General features: G+C 42.0%; 2 long non-coding RNA genes across 2 annotated transcripts in view; one reads left to right on the top strand and one right to left on the bottom strand.

Moving 5' to 3' along the window:
• The first annotated feature begins 2751 nt into the window (after positions 1-2751).
• On the top strand, positions 2752-13186 carry LOC142829869 (uncharacterized). Its single transcript, XR_012904747.1, has 3 exons — positions 2752-2981; positions 3386-3451; positions 12852-13186. It is a non-coding gene; the product is annotated as an uncharacterized LOC142829869 (long non-coding RNA).
• The window catches only part of LOC102457722 (uncharacterized), a 21278-nt gene continuing 16408 nt past the window's right edge, over positions 12929-17798 (bottom strand). Inside the window, exon 3 of the long non-coding RNA XR_332545.4 lies at positions 12929-13067. This is a non-coding gene — a long non-coding RNA (uncharacterized LOC102457722). The remainder of the gene's footprint in view (positions 13068-17798) is intronic.

Raw genomic sequence — 17798 nt, 5'->3', positions numbered from 1 at the left:
CGGACATTTCGGAATAGCAGTTTATTGAGAAATTAACTTGAAATAAACTACGCAATTTGCATGGCTCAAATTGCGTAGCTTATTTTGAGCTGAGAGTGCAGTGTAGATGTACCCTAAGACAGACAACAGAATCAGGTATTCTGTAGTACGCCCAGAACTGAGTTGCTCTCTGTTATCACTCTCCCCCACCCTACTCAAGTTCAATTTAAAATAATAAAAAGACAAGACAACTAAACCTTCTGGTCCAATGGGACTGAGCAGATAGTCTTCTTCTTCACCAGCAAGCTTCTTTCCCAACTTCTCTCTTCTGAGATGAGTTGCTCCCTTCTAAGCTTCGAGATGGAGTATGGTCTGCAGGCCTGGAAGAGTGGCCCTGTATTGTGCTTTAACCCTGTTGGGCCTAGTGTTTGATTTGTATACCTTATCCTAGACCAGAAAATATGATTTAATTACAATGAAATGAAATTGGAAAGTAGCTTTTTGAAGTTTATGCGCATTCTTAGGCATTTGTCTGGATCGTTAAAAGGAACCACCTGCCCACTAAGGAGTTTTGGGACAGTTCAGATGAGCAAACAATTTTCAGATATTTTGAAAATCTGGAAAAATTGAGAGTTGGCTTAATATGCTTGCTAATAGTTTCAACCACTCGTTGAGTGATGAACAGTTCTTAACAATGGTTTCAATGTATTAGGCACAAATTGATATTTAAACAGCAGAAGCATGCAGATCTTTTCATTTTACCAGTTACTCACCATTAACTTTCTCTGAGACAAAGCTGTTTCTTCTAGACAGAATTAGAATTGGTGGAGAATATTTTGACAATTGCCAGAGGGGTCACAAAATGCAGTTTTAGTGAAACAGAAGCTTTTTGTGGAAAGGTAATGAAAATTGTGTCAGGAAAGTTTCTCATGTCTAGGAAGAACTTTCTGGTAAAATATTAAAGGGAGCCTATGGCCAGTGATTTGAGCTTCACCAGTGATATTCCAGACCCAGGTTCATATTCCTGCTTGTCTGATTTGAAGTAGCATCTTAAATCTGCATATTCCTTGGTTCGTGCCCTCAATACCAAGTTACAGAGTCAGCCTCTATCTTAGTATCAGAGGCGTAGCCGTGTTAGGTCACATCAATACCACCCTATACCAAAAACCTACCGACTGCTACACTTACCTGCATGCCTCCAGTTTCCATCCCAGACACACCACATGATCCATTGTTTACAGCCAAGCACTGAGGTACAACCGCATATGCTCCAACCCCTCAGACAGAGACCTACACCCACAAGATCTTCAACAAGCATTCTGTAAACTGCAATACCCACACGAGGAAGTGAGGAGACAGATTGACAGAGCCATACATGTACCCAGAAGCCTCCTGCTACTGGACAAGCCCAAGAAAGAAACCAACAGAACACCACTGGCCATCACCTACAGTCCCCAGCTAAAACCTCTCCAACGCACCATTAGTGATCTACAACCCATCCTGGACAATGATCCCTCGCTTTCACAGGCTTTGGGAGGTATGCCGGTCCTTACCCACAGACAACCCGCCAACCTGAAGCATATTCTCACCAGCAACTACACACCGCACCATAATAACTCGAACTCAGGAACCAATCCTTGCAACAAATCTCGGTGCCAACTCTGCCCACATATATACACCAGCAACACCATCACAGGACCTAACCAGATCAGCCATACTGTCACTGGTACATTCTCCTGCACATCTACCAACGTAATATATGCCATCATGTGCCAACAACGCCCCACTGATATATACATCGGCCAAACTGGACAGTCCCTACGTAAAAGAATCAATGGACACAAATCTGATATTAGGAATGGCAACATACAAAAACCTGTAGGGGAACACTTCAATCTTCCTGGACACACAATTGAAGATCTAAAAGTAGCCATCCTGCAGCAAAAAAATTTCAAGACCAGACTTCAAAGAGAAACTGCTGAGCTACAGTTCATCTTCAAATTTGACACAATCAACTCTGGATTAAACAAAGACTGTGAATGGCTTGCTAACTACAAAAGCAGCTTCTGCTCTCTTGGAATTCACACCTCCAGATCAGCTGCTAGAAGTGGGCCTTATCCTCTTTGATTGGATCCACCTTGTCATCTCCAGCCTGATCCTGGCCTGCATATTTATACCTGCCTCTGGAAATTTCCACTACATGCATCTGACGAAGTGGGTCTTTGCCCACAAAAGCTTATGCTCCTACACTTCAGTTAGTCTGTAAGGTGCCACAGGACTCCTCGTCGCTTTTGTAGCCTCTTAGTCTCTTTAGTTCCATTTAATATTTAATTATTTATACAAAGTGGAACATGATAGACTGACTCTACAGCCTAGGCATTGAAGGTGCAGATTCAAGTCCTTGTTCTGAATCAGGCAGGAAGGGTCTTGAACTTGGGGCCTTTCATATCCTGGTGTGTGCCTTAACCACTAGAATTTGACTATACTACAGTCTCTTTCATGAAAAATTTCAAAGCAGAACAAAAACAAATGTCAAATATAGATAGAATAAGCACACTACTTGGGTTGTTTCTTTAATTATCTATCTATCTTAGGTATATTATTTTTGGTATTGTGAAGGGGGAGGTGCCGTGTCCGCGCTTCCCCGCACTGAGCCGGGACCCGGGACAGAGAGCGGCCTGCCGGGGAGGTGGGCGGATGGGGGAGGCCCGGCTGCGGGGGACCCGGAAGCCAGGGCAGGAGGAGGAACGGCCAGCAGTCACAAGGACGCTCCGGCGCGGCCGGATGATGTCCTGGGGAGCGATGAGCGGGACGCCCAGGAGGGTGGGACCACAGACGCCGGGAGAAGACCCGCCCAGGCGGCAGGGCGGGAAGTTCAAAAGGGCGCAGGCCTCAGCCGGAGGGAGGAGGCCAGGAGTGGGAAGGAGGCCCGGCCCCTGCCAGAGGACGGGAGCGCGAGAGATCCCAGGCACACGGACCCTCGGCAGAAGAAGGGATGGAGGGTACGCCTATTCCCCAGCTGGGGAACCCCCGGGGACTAAGCCGGGAAGAAGAGACGCAGGGCGGGGCCGCGGACCCCGCGAGTGGAGGGTTTGGGGAACTCGACCCCCTCCACTATCTAGGGACCGACGTCCCTGTCTTAGGGCCCTGGGTCGGGGCTCGGAGTGTGGGAGGGCCCGAGCCCCCTTCCCGGCCTCCCCTCAGGCCCGGTTGAGCCCGGGCCGCCAGCAATTTCAGCCACAGGCCGCGGTCAGGCGGTCAGTCACGAGACGAGTGGGGCACCCGAACTTGGGGTGACCTCTGGGGACCCGATAACAGGTGTGTATATACTTGATGTATATCCACCAAACAATATAAAAAGCACAAAAACTTCTGGTGGGTGTTTTCCTCTCTTTACTTTCCACAGATGGGTTCCTCTTGCTCAGAAAACCTTTAATCTTATGCTAGATCTCTTCAACCAGCCCATAACTATGTAAGTCATTTGTTTGTAAGAAGTTTGCAAATGAAAAGATGGCCTTAGACATAATTGAGTTCTGGTTCTTTTAGGGGTAGGAATTTGGCCTTGAATTTGCTTTGAAATCAAACTGTGCCATGTTTTTGTCTGAAACTGGAAATACTGGCTGAAGACAGACTGTAATTCACAAGACACTACTAGGTGCTCAGATATTATCCTGAAGAGCACAAGACAAAAACCTTGGTAGATCTTTTCAATCATCTTGCCAAGAAAAGGGGGCTTGAACATGAGAAAATCCATAGTAGTAGAATTTGTTGATATCAAGGGTAGTGTTCTTCAAAACTTATCAGAGGGTATGTCTACACTACCCTCCTAATTTGAACTAGGAGGGTAATGTAGGCATACCGCACTTGCAAATGAAGCCCGGGATTTGAATTTCCCGGGCTTCATTTGCATGAAGCCGGCCGGCGCCATTTTTAAATACCGGCAGTTCGAACCCCGTGCCGCGCGGCTACACGCGGCATGGAGTAGCTAGTTCGGATTAGGCTTCCGAATGAGGAGTACAGCTAGTTCGGATTAGGAAGGCTAATCCGAACTAGCTACTCCGTGCCGCGTGTAGCCGCGCGGCACGGGGTTCAAACTGCCAGCATTTAAAAATGGCGCCGGCCGGCTTCATGCAAATGAAGCCCGGGAAATTCAAATCCCGGGCTTCATTTGCAAGTGCGGTATGCCTACATTACCCTCCTAGTTCGAATTAGGAGGGTAGTGTAGACATACCCAGACTGCTTTAATCTTTAGGGTGGTCAGTGGCTTGCATTGTTTGAAACAGGCACTGATGATTGCAGTTTTGTGGATGAAGGTGGATATTCCTTGAGATTCTAATGCTTCTTTTTGACTGACTACCCAACCTGCTACTCCTGATCATATTTGGGTTTTCTTGATTCAAGGCCTATTCACTTGTTCTAGCAACTCTGATGATTATGTCCACAAAGGAGACATATGGGGGCCCAATACACCACTAGTTTGCTCCAGTTTATCCAATAGTACAATTCCAGCAAAATTAGTAGAGTTACACTAGTGTAAAACTAGAATAACAAAAAATTGAACCAGGCACTAATTCAGGTAAAGATTCTTGTCCTTGTTTGAAATCCTCATTCAAATATATCAGTGGCACAGATCAGTTTCAGAGGCCAGTGCAAGGTTGTATAATTTGTGGTACTTAGGCAAAATACCATACAGTTAGCAAATCTATCCTGCTGGGAAAATGATTTGCAGAAAAAAAAATATGTTTAGCGGTATGTAAGTTTAAAAAAGAGAAAGCCAGAATAGACCCCATAAGGGAATATTTAAACTGAAGGAGTTGTTACAATTTATCATGTAAATGTGTATTTAGGGATGTAAATACTGATTATAGATGCAAAAGACTAACAGAGCCATTGATCTATTCTGTAAATGCTTCTTTTCTTCCAAATTATTTACATATGACTATGGACTTTAAGGGCTCTGTGTTTTCCCGACTCTATCTGCCATGTGTATGTTCAAACAATGGGTACTAAAAATAATTGTAAAATGTTTTAAAACAAAATTACTACACATATGAACAAATCCTTTGCATGTATAAATAGGTGCAGGTCTACTGAATTAACTATGTTTTGTACAAACAGAGCCTGATTCAAAGCCTGCCAAAGTTGAATGGAAAGTTTCTAAATATTAGGTTAAAATTTGACCTCATGCATCCTGGTCATTAACATTTTTCTCTCCAATATAAAAATAACCACATCTGGATTATGAGAAAACTGGATTAAGAACTAATTTTGATGAGTTACAGCAGCACAAACAGAATATGACAATATTTAATTCTGGTTGTTTGCCTTTCCCTAAGAATCTAAGGGTGTGTCAACACTGCACCCTTAATTTGAAATAAGTGCCGCAATTTGAACTAGCAAATTGCATATCTTATTTCTAGTTAATTCAAAATAGTTTATAATTTCAAAATAGAGCACTATTCCAAAATATCCCTTAATCCTCATGGAACAAAATTTACAGGGATGTCAAAGTAATGCGCCCGTTATTTCAAAAGCTATTTCAAAATAAAGGGCATGCTGTCAAGATGTGGAATACAGTATTTCAGAATATCCCAAAATAGTGCCACTGTCTAGACTCACCCTAAGGGATTAATGCGTTGACACACTAATTTTGTGTTTTTATTAAAATGCTCATAATTTCTGTTCTGATTATTTGCAGGGATGGATTAACCTTTTGTAGTCCCGGTGCCAAACATATTTCTGGGTCCCCATGGGCTGAGGAGAATCTGTCCCCAACTGAGATAGAGACTGGGGGCAAGAGCACAGCAGGGTAAGGATAGGGGGTTGCTCCCCAGAGCAAGGCAGGGACCAAGGGCAAGTACAGTGGTGTGTGTGTGTGGGGGGGGGCAGATAAGATCCCTCAAGAGAGCACAGAGCCAGAGCCTACCTCTCTCCACCAGAGCTGGGCCCCTGTGAGCCAGTTCTCTCTCTCCAGCTAAACTGCAGCTTCTCTAGGTAACAACAACTGCTCTTTGTGCCCTCCTGGTGTGGAGGCTGATTGCAGTTACCCCTATAACCAAACTTTTTGGTGGAAAACCATATAACTGCAACAAGGGTGCTGAAAGAAGGAAGGTAGGGGGCTTTGGCTCCATCTATTTTAGAAGTGCCTGACCACTTTTTTCCTGTCCTAAGAATGGAGAGGGATGAAGGTGATGGAGAGTGGTGAGCAGTAGGCAGAGCCTCACTGGAAGAGGTGGAATGGAGCAGAAAGAGATAGAGTAGGTGCAGGGCCTTGAGAGAAGGGCAGAGTGGGGTGGGGGTAGGGGATCAGGGCCACAGTCAGGGTGCAAGTGTCCCTCCCACCACACACACAATTCTGGTGCTCCTGCTTGGCAGCTATAATGGGCCCCTTCCACCTGTAGGCCCCAGCAGCACCATTGGCACCACTGTAAAGCCAGTAATGCTTCTCTGTCCAATCCTGTGTTTCCTGCCCTTCTTTTTAAGAAAGAAGCACAAATGCTTTGTTAAATAGTCTAAAACACTGTCTCCTGTTGCAACATTTCTTCTGAAGTGATGGTGTATCCTGCTGGGTGCAGCCAACACCCTTCCTCCTGAACTAGTGCTGGAGGGTCTCACAAGAAAAACTGCTCCCGTCATCTCCCAAAGCCCCAAAGGCACAATGCCAGGTCACAGCCATTTGGACAGTGCAACTCCTTCCCATGGAGCTCTGCCTCATAAAAGACAGCAAATAACCCTCCAATTTAGTAACATTTAGTCTAATTCAAGTATAACTTGAGATATGCATATTAAAATGTTACCTTGCAGCATATTTTTATCAGCTTTCTTTCTTTTTTTTTTTATTTGTTGCTCAGTGCTCTAGTATTATTCACTCTGATATAATTAATTAGTTCTAGGACTGGGTATGGAAAGTGAACATAAATTTTCATCTGTTAGGGAGAACACTTTGTTCTTTAAGTAGAGTTTGTAGAATGCAGTAGTATCTGCCATATTCAATCCATGGTATTTAATTCTCCTAAACTAATTTTGAAAAAAAAATCCCTACTATCACATTGAAAAAGAACTTGAGATTCTATTCAGATTCGTCAGAAGAAGGAAAGGCTGCATTGCTTTTGTGCCCTTGTTCCACCTCCTCTTATCATTAGTAATTCTATTCCATGCTTATCTGATTATGCAGGGACACATTAACTCACTGGCAAATGAATACACTATGGAAAAAAAAACCTCCCTCCAATGCAAATGGAGCAGGAGTTGCTGATATTGAACACAAGGAAGCTTCTTATACTCCTTCCTACTTGTCTGCTGCCAGGAAGCCTCCAGCTCTTATGACAAAATCTGCCCTTCCCCATCAAAGGAAAACCCTGTTCCAGCAAATATTAAGGAAATTATGGCTTCCTCCTCTGTAAAAATGAAATTTGATACTCAGTAACCTCTTAGCATTCAAATGTATTACCTGCCTGACATTACATTTTTAAAATGCCAAATTTCAACCTTTAAAATGAAGCAAAGAGCAAACATGGATAACATGTACACCTTAGGTCCTATGGTGTGAGTTGTAGAATTCAATTCATCGTAAGTTTCATGGTCTTCAGCATCCCTCAGAATTAGGTCCAATGAAAATTGAAGGCACTCAGCACCATGCAGGATCACGTTGTGTGTTAGCAAAAAACAAAGGCTCCAAATTTTCTTCACTTGCTTATCTCAGGCTATGTCTACACTGCACTGTTCTTCCAGAAAAAGCTAGGCAAATTGCGAACCACAATTTGCGTAGCTTTTTCCGCTTCTTTTTTCGGAAGAGGCTTTTACAACATTTGGCCCATCTACACTGGGCCAAATGTCAGAAAAAAACCCTTTTTCAGAACATCCCTTCTTTCTCATAAAACGAGGTTTACAGGGATGCTGAAAAAGTGAGTCTGCTCTTCCGAAATTATTTTTGGAAGAGCAGACGCATTTACTGGATGTGGCCGAGTTTTTCCGGGATACCCGTGTTATCCCGGAAAAACTCTGCAGTGCAGACATAGCCTCAGAGTTTATATAGTGGTGATCTTTCCTGCACTAGCTATACAAAAGATAAAGAAGCATCTTATAGGTTTAAAGTACAGATTGCATTTGGCCTTTGTGAATAAGTCTAGTCAAAACACAAAGTAACAGAAAAAGGATTAGATGAGAGACTAAAGAAACTGCACAAAAATGTATGCATTAGAAAAACACATAATTTTTTGTAAATTTTGCTTTTATTCTAATCTTATTTTGGCCTAAATCAAATCCCGACTTAATAGACAGCAACAGCAATTTACATTAAGAACTAAGAATAATTATCTAAGGAGCACTGTTTTAAATACCATTGCATTCATAGTGTCCTTATCATACCTTAGAAAAATGACCTTGAGTGGTACTTTTAAACAGAACTAGGACCTAACTGAACAGAAAAGCATACAGCTAGGTGCACATTTTTAAAAATGCACACACAGTTTTTCACATACCTAACTTGAACACCTACAAAGCCTGCTTCACATGCAAATCAAGGATTAATACTTTGTGTGCATCAGCCACTGCATGAAGACAATTTCATATGAAATGCTTAGTGTGCATGCATCTTTAGGTTTAAGTTTACATATACACATAGCTATGTATGCACATAACTCTTGTGTATGTATCAGGTTGGAACGTTTGAAAATTTGCAATTAATAATCTGATTTGCTATACAAGTACAATACAGGCAACCCCCTTCCCCCCCCCCCCCCCCCCCCACACACACACACACATTATATACTGCAGGAAGCACACAAACACAATCCCACACTATCATCCCAACATAAATCTTAAAAGAATGGAGTACAGGGGAGGAGGAAGGAGTTCAGAATGTAAATGGATCAAGTTTCTTTCAAATGTTTTTATGAGAAAACCTGTTTTACTGGTTTCTAGATGAGGAGCTTTTTTTACTGAAAACACTTATTTTCTATTTTACATATGTTGTGTCAAGTTACTGATATGTTCTTTTATCTGATATTCATTGACTTTGCTTCATCCTTTAGCTGAAGACAATGAAAACTAAGAATCTGCACAATATGAACTTACAACTTATTTAATACTTTGACTCCACAGGGCTCAAATACCTTTGAGCCATTTGTCTCATGGGGTTAGTTGGCTTAACCTTTTTAGATTTCTCCAAACAAACTAACTTGAGCTTCAGCAAGCTGTTTGCCAGAGATTTGAACTCTGGGGGAAAACAAACAATACAAAAACTCCCACCCATCCCATAACACAGCACACCAAGGCTCTGTCAGTCTCTAAAACACGTTCTTACTCTTCTGTTTGCTTGGCAGACTCATGTTCACCTATCTTTCAATCTCATTATGCCAATGGCTGATGCCAAATCTGTGTTTGGACTATGATTTCATTCCATTGTTATCTCAAGCAGCTCCCAACTTAGATATGATGAACATAGGACAAAATAATTTTTTGTAAAGGTCAAATTAAGGAACCTCCTCAGTATTTTTAGGTTTCTGATCTGAAATTAATGACACATGGTGAAACTATGCCTTTGACTTGGTGGGGAAACTCTTCATGAATTCAATAGTAGTTGTATGAAAGTATCAACCCTATCATATGGTCTGTATGTGGAACATTTAGGCTCTTTAGATCTGTTACTTACTTTAAAATGCGGCTTCTTTCACTTTAAGACAGCATAATGATTTCACAGTAACAAAGAAACAGCCATATTGTAACACCACACATCTAAAAACAAAGAAGGAGAGTCATCTGTGAGGAGGAGGGATTCTATCCTGGGAAGCATAGACTCTGAAAAAAGACTTGAGATTCATGGTATTGAATCATCTGAACATGGCCACCCAGTGTAACACTGTGACCAAGGGCAACGCAATCCCTGGGTGCATAAACCCAGCAATATAGAACAAGAGTAAGTTATATTACCTCCTGTGTTTAGCACTGGTGCAACTGCTGCTGGAATTCTGTCTCCAGTTCCAAAGTCCACAATGCCAAGAGGCTATTGATACACTGAATAGGGTTTGGAGAAGAGCCACAAAGAAGGATTGGGAAACATGCCATGTAGTGAATGGCTCAAGGAGCTGGATCTTAGGAGAAGTTTAGATTAACAAACAGAAGGGTAAGGGATGACTTGGCAATCTATAAGTATCTGTATGGGGAACAAAGATTGGAAAAGTAGGGCTCTTCAATATAGCAAACTAAAGTGTAAGTGGTCCAATGGTTGAAAGTTGAAGCTAGACAAATTCTGACTACAGGTTGGACCTCCCTGGTCCAGTACCCTCGGAACCTGATTGGTTTCAGATGAGGGATTTTGCCAGACCAGGGGAGGTCTTCCTTCCCCCCCCCCCCCCAACACTATCCCCAAGCCCTGGCTTAGCTACTAGCTGAATGCTGGCTCTCCCACTGCTGCCAGCCCTGCTGCCATGTGCTGGTCTTCCTAGCCACGAGCACGCCTGACCACCAGCCCTCCATCAGGACTCTCTAGTTCTGCAACATCAGCCCCCTCCCTTCCTGCACATGCTTCCCTGCAGAGCAACTGATGTTTGGGAGGATTTTGGTTGGGGTAGTTCTGGATGAGGAGGAACACCCCCAGCCAGCTCCTTTCACTTGCCTGGTGATTCTCTTTCTTTTCTATATGGTTTTATGAGAAGCAATTCCATTCCAGGCACATCCCATTTTCCTGGCACAACCAAACTCTTACCTTGTTTAAGTTATGTTGAAAGGAAGCTGTATATCAAATTTGGTGGTGCTAAGGTTTATTTTTTAGGGGAGATTTTTGAACAAACAGATGGACACATAGAGAGACAGACCAGACATCTCTGAAATATGTACAGTAGTAGTGAATAGTAATATGTCTAATTTCTTCCTTCTATTTTGAAAAAAAAAAGTAATGCCCAAAAGAGCTGGCTTGTTGCCACGTGTGACATAAATTCTTTGTCTATAGAAAAAGTCCACCATGACAAACTTCCCTTTATAGCTGCCAAGTCTTGTGCAGTCCAAATGTAACATTTATGCAAATTATATAATGCACTAATCTGCAAACAGTTATAGACTTTGGCTTTTGGCCTATATATACTGGGTGCAAGCAGTGATGCAGAGAGGCCATGGAGTTGCACAAAACTTGGCAGTGATGGCTGGGGTGCATGAGTAGGCGAAAATAAGGTTGATGGGAGTACTGAGGGAGGTGATGGGTTTTGTCTGGGACTGTTTATGGATCTGTGGGGGTTGGCATCTCCCTGGATGGCTGACTGTGACCAGGGAGACTAGAGGGCCTATTCTGAGAACCTTCATCTTCTGAACATGTCAAAGCTGCTGCCACTGCCAGCTCCTTCCAGCAGCTTCTTCCTTACTGGAATTAAACAATGGGGGCAAGAGGAGAGGTAGATCAGCCACATGGCTACATGCATAGCAAGTAGTCCCTTGGTGGCCAAGAGGAGAGGAGCAACTACTGTTGCAGCCTTGTGGGAGGAGCAAGCTGGACTTGTGAATGCATGACTGGGCTGCCAGCTACATCAGTGTCACATGACACATAAAAGTCTTGGTAGTGTGCTGTCCCTGCCAAGGTTTCAAGAATCTTTCATCTCTAGTAGTGAGAGAGTAGTTTAGTTTCCTTGGCTCATCTAGTCCAGCTCAGTTGGAGAAAACTTGTAACATGAGTATTTATTTCTCCAAAGTTTGGTAATCATTTTCAGAATGTAGACACTTGCTATTAGGAACTGGATCAAGACCAGCAACTCATTTTGTGTGTGGCATAAGATAGCCTTCATTCTGACACTCAAACATTCACATACAATGACACTCGGGGTATGTCTACACTAGCCCACCTCATTCCATGAGGAGTAACAGTTAATTCAAACTAAAGACTTAGTTCGAATTGCCGTTTCACTGCCGCGTGTAGCCGCAGGCAGTTACTTTCGACTAGTGGAATTTAAAAATGGCGACCAGATGGGAAGATGCAAATAAAGCCCGGGATATTTAAATCCTGGGCTTCATTTGCAACTTCGAATGCCTACAAAAGTGGCAAGGAGGCCTGTGGCACCTTATAGACTAACCAGAGTGTTGGCACATAAGCTTTCGTGGGCAAAGACCCACTTCGTTTGCGGTTAGTCTATAAGGTGCCACAAGACTCCTTGCCGCTTTTGCGGATTCAGACTAACACAGCTACCTCTCTGATATTCGAATGCCTACATTAGCCTCTCTAGTTTGAACTAGGGGGCTAGTGTAGACATACCCTCAGATACTATTAACCTGGTTGGGACAGGTTACATGTAAAACATGAAGTCTTCATGTTCTTATTTCTTTATTTTGAAGGCTAAGCTTAAAAAGGAGGTATTTTGCAGTGTCTTTCAACAAATTCTTCCTAGCCTCCAAACCTATTCTCAGGTCAAATTAAACCTCTTGGCTGGATCAGAGCAGGGAAAGTTATATTAACAGTACTATGAAATGTTTAGGGCTGTGAACATAAAAGGGTTTAGGATTTACTTTAAATACACAGAGAGAGTATGTTCACTACAGTTCACTCACCGCTCCAAAAATAGTCTAGCAAGATTTTATAATGTATATTTAGCACACATACAGTAACTGAATAATTGACCCATTTTTTCTTAGAAAACTATTTTCAATTGATCATTACACATGGATAATTTCTCCATTACTAGAAGAACTTTTTCTAAATGACTGCCACATTCCACTGCAGGAATTTGGTTACTGTACTCTTCTTCTTTGTGTGCTTCACAGTTACTTTTGAGTTCACATGTATGATACAAGGCCTTATTAATGAAGCAGCAATCTGTAATCAGCATCAGAAAGCTCTTTATATGCTGTGCTAACAATGTTTTGATATGCCTCCCCCCCCTCTTTTTCCTTAGCCGCCTGAGCTGCTTGGCCATGTCTGACTTCCTGATGATGAAGCCTTTGCTGGCAGGTTGCCCAGATTGCTGCTCTCCTGTAGATTCCAGTTTCTCTCCAGGAGTTGCCTGCCTTCAGCATAATGGGCAACATTGAAAGCAGCAAGGCGTTCGGTCGACAAGGTCAGAGTGCCTTTCATTCCTGCAATAATCAACCAGTGTAGCTCTTCCTCAGACCTGGGGAGAGAGAAGATAGAGGTCAAAAGAGCAATTACATTTCACATTGACTCCAGGAAAGGCTTGGAACACAAAACTGGAAGGGGGAGGGAGGAAGCACAGAGCTTCTCTCTTTCACATTTCTTTTCTGGTCATTATTAATAAAACAGTACAGCAACCATGTCCATTGTGAACATTATAACATGAAGAACCATTTTCCTCCAGTGGATGAGATCTGTCTTCTCAGACATTTAGCACTGTCAGCATATTGCAAAGGCATGTAAATGAGGTGCACAATATATAGCCAGATACAGTGAGCAAATCTATTAATTATGTTAAAGAATGTTAAACCTCACAGACTGTAGAATAAGCAATTCTGTTAATTTCAGTCAGTAATCAGTCCCTTAATTAGCATAACTTTATTTATTTAACATTAAGACAACAATTTAGAGAATATAATGTAGTTGGAAATGTCAGTAATTTTCTGATGGCATATTGTTGTTACAAAGTTACCTTTATGTGACCGTACAGCTGCCAGGCCTAATTACTTTAATGGTATTAATTGTATTGACCATTCGCACAGTGTAGCTTCTAATTGCTATTTTTGTTTGGATCACTGCAGAATGTGTCATGTTTGCTCCAGTCACCTTACATTGTTTCCTTGTATATTTTTTAAAGCAGAGGCCATCCATAGTTTATAAAAAAAGTCCTCTTAATAAAGAATAAATCAGAGTCAGTCCTTTACAGAGAACATCTGTACATTCTAATGTTAATACAATTTGATATTAGAAGAAGGTAACTGATCTATTTACTCATTGCCCTTCCCTAGTTTTATGAAAGATGAATTAGCTCAATGTTGACAAAGGATTAAGAAACTTGGTAGTGGGGTAGGTAGGGAACCAAAAGCCCCACGGCTGGATGCAGCCCCTGACATTGAGTATTCCAGCCCCTACATCCCCTCTCTCCCATGGGACTGTTGGGTTTTTTTGGTATGGTTTTTTGTTTGTTTGCTTTTTACTTATTTGTAGCTCTCTTGACTGATATTTTGTGGGTCAGTGACCCAAAAAAGGTCCCCCCGCCCCTTTCTCATTTCACACTGGAGTCAGTCCCTGTAAGAATATTCACTTCTTTGTTTTCAACTGTAAAATACAAACACAGTTTTATTCCATAATTTTCCATTAACACAAAATGTGAATTCAATGTCTTTATCCCATGGAACACGTGGTATTAGGCTTTACTCCACTGAAAACACTATATCACCAAAGAATTGAAAGATATATTATTTTATCAACCACAACGAGCAAACTAAGACCTCTCCTCAGTAGTATTACTGCTAAAAGGCAGGAGGGAAAAATCTGCAGAGTTTGGCTCAATCTCTTTTTAGAAACTATGCAGGAAATACAGTACAATTAGCACCCAAAGTTTAAGTATCACAGATAAATATTGTTTTTATAGGGCCAAAACCTAAAGTACTTATTGAGGCAAAACTCACTGAAACCAATTAAGGACAAGCCAAAACTGAATAAGGACTTAAGGAGCTGGCACTGAAGCTGTGTACACAGTGGGCAAAATTCCCACCAGTTTTAACACTGCTTCATCCATTTTGGCATTTGAAACTGTGGGAACTATAATGAAGATTCAGCTGTGGTGACTGGTACTATGTTAGTGAAGCTTACTGAGACAAAAGTCTAATCAAATTGGTGATATAAACTTTTCTACCCACCACAGCTTTATTTATAGATCTCAGTGGCTCAAAGGCTTATTTTGTTTGAACCCAGTAGGAATCTGGGAGTAAATTTCAACAGTACAGAAAAGGCCTAGTGTAGTTTTCTGGTGTGTTATAATGGAAACTTAAATTCTTCCTGCTCCTTCTTTACATACAAGCAGACCACATTGATATAAATCACAGATCACATGAAAGAAAATATTCACTAAAATATGCCACAGGGAATAATCCTACACTAATAAGGAGCTGGGTAAAATAGTAAGAGACACAGAGAGAATAATATAGCTAATATAATTAACGGTGGTTGATCTTATTTGTATTATAAAAAGATACCTGATACTTTCAGGACTTCTGTGTACAAAATACATTGACACTCTGTAAGTTGTACAGGTGCTCAGATGTCACAGTGTTACTTTTAGTATATGTAAACCTAGACAGATATTAAGAAACAGAAATGCTATTGGAAAACTTCCTGTTTCAAATAGATATATTGATTGTTTGCCCCACCTTTACTTTATATAATCCTTGCAAAAGAAGAAATGCAGCCATAAATGACCTTAAATTTGTACTGATAGCCTCATTAAACTTGATGACTAAGGCAGGCACTGTTGCTGACTTAAAAAGAAGCTATTGAGTTAAAGAGAGACTTAGCTAAATGACCTCATCACATGCAAAGAGATGAGAAATAATATGTAATGGGATTGCACTGTAACTATCACCTCTAGTGAATTATTTACAAAGCAATATTAACTGAGCCCTTTCTCAAAATTATAGAATACATATATTAGGCTAAATTCATAAGAGAAAAGAATCTATGGACTCCTATTGTGTTGGGTACGACAACCATAATTTAGGGTATGTTTACACTAGCCCCCTAGTTCAATCTAAGGAGGCTAATGAGGGCGATCGAAATTGCAAATGAAGCACGGGATTTAAATATCCTGCGCTTCATTAGCATGTTCCCGGCCGGTCGCCATTTTAGAAATTGACTAGCCTGAAGTAACTGCCCGCGTCAGTGAAACGGAATTCCAAAGTAAAGCCCTAAATCGAATTAGCTGTTATTTCTCCTGCAATGAGGTTTACTAGCTAATTCGATTTAGGACTTCAATTTGGAATCCTGTTTCACTGCCGTGTGTAGACGTGGGCAGTTACTTCGGGCTAGTCAATTTCTAAAATGGCAACCTGCCGGGAACATGCTAATGAAGCGCAGGATATTTAAATCCTGCGCTTCATTTGCAATTTCGGTCGCCCTAATTAGCCTCCCTAGATCCAGCTAGGGGGCTAGTGTAGACATACCCTTAGTGATATGCACCCATAATCTCTTTCTAGAATTTTTATTTCTAAATTAACTAAACTAATACTAACCTATGCTAAACATAAATAAATTAATATACTGAAGAGGTCTGACAAGGCACTGTAAGTGTCACATGGATATATTTAGGCCAAGCTTTTCAAAGGTGACTTCTGACTGCAGAGGTCTCAAATTAGGTTGCCTAAATAAGGGGTCCTGATTTTCAGAAAGTGCCAATCACCTTTTAGACCACTTTAGTCTTAAGGTCCAAAACCACAAGTTACAGTAAAACTCCAATTGTCCAGCATCCAGTGGTCCGGCACTCCCGATAGTCCGGCACCAACTGGAATCCAGAAGTGCTCTGGCCAGCTGAAAAATTGGAGGGGCTGTGAGCCCAATGGGTGCTGGGGCTGGGAAAGGGGAGGGGAAAAGAGGGGAAGGGGATTATACCCCTGTGATGGGTCTGCTGGGACCCGCACTGCGACCGGCCGGGGGGGTAGAGGGTGGGCAGGGAATAGCGCAGCAGGAGTGAACCCTACACCATTTTGCAGGAAGGTGGGGGAAGTCCCGCGCCGCCACCAATAGTTTCCAGGAGCGGAGCGGGCTCCCCACCACCCAGACTGCAGTAGTTATTGCTGAGCAGGGGGGTGAGGGGCGGTGCTGTGGGACCAACCCAGCAGCACCCCAGCTGCTCTGCTCCGCCACTTCCTCAAGTCCGCCACTCGTCAGTTTCAGCAGTGGCAGACTTGGGGAAGCGGTGCAGAACATAGAGCATCTCCTTTAATAGATCCTGCCCCGAGGTATGTCTCTGTCCAAGCCATGTTCTCTTCCGCACTTATAAGCTTTTATCTATCCCTTAAAATTAAAAAAGCCAGAGAACTGTTTTTAAGTGCCAGCTACCTGGTTCCATTTTGGTTTAGGTGGAGCCCATCCTTCCTATGTAGGCTTCCCCTTTCCCAAAATTTTCCCCAGCTCCTAATAAATCTAAACCCCTCCTCCTACACCATTGTCTCATCCACACACTGAGACTGTTCAGATCTGCCTCTCTAACTAGCTCTGCACATGAAACTGGAAGCATTTCAGTGAATGCTACTATGGAGGTCCTAGATTTCAATCTCTTACCTAACAGCTTAAATTTGGCCTCCAGGACCTCTCCTACCCTTCCCTATCTCATTGTACCATGACTATTGCTCCTCCCCAGCACTACACGTAAATCTATCTAGAAGTCTTGAGAACTGAGGGACAAAACTCTTATCAATTTCACTTGGAGATCAAGACCAATATTATATAAGATGTGCTCTGTTTATGTATATATGGAAATATATGCAATATAGAATGTATGGAAATGCCAGAGAGTAAAATATGACCAATAAATACTTCATAAAAGAATAAATCTGTCTAGAACAGGATTAGTAATGGAGTTTTTTGAAAAGCATTAAACATTTTGACCCAAATCTGCATTAAATTTGCTACTCAATTTTTATAGTTCAAACAAGACTCTTTTTTTTTCTTTTTCCTGTTACCTACCCAGAAATTTGGGAGCCTCATAAAATGTCAAATTCATCATTAGAAAACCTAACATTTCTAAGTAAAATACCGTGATTCTTCAAGTTGCCAGTTGTACATTTTTCCAGCTAATGGACTGTCTTGCAAAACCCTAAAGACACACTGTAGTGGCATAAAATTCAACCTAAATCATCCTTCAATATCTAGTTTCTTCATCTATAAAGCTTCC

This window comes from Pelodiscus sinensis, chromosome 6 (assembly GCF_049634645.1).
Source record: "Pelodiscus sinensis isolate JC-2024 chromosome 6, ASM4963464v1, whole genome shotgun sequence".
NCBI classification, from domain to species: Eukaryota; Metazoa; Chordata; order Testudines; family Trionychidae; genus Pelodiscus; species Pelodiscus sinensis.
The sequence above is the reverse complement of the archived record's forward strand: the minus strand, read 5'-3'. Positions and strand labels throughout refer to the sequence as shown.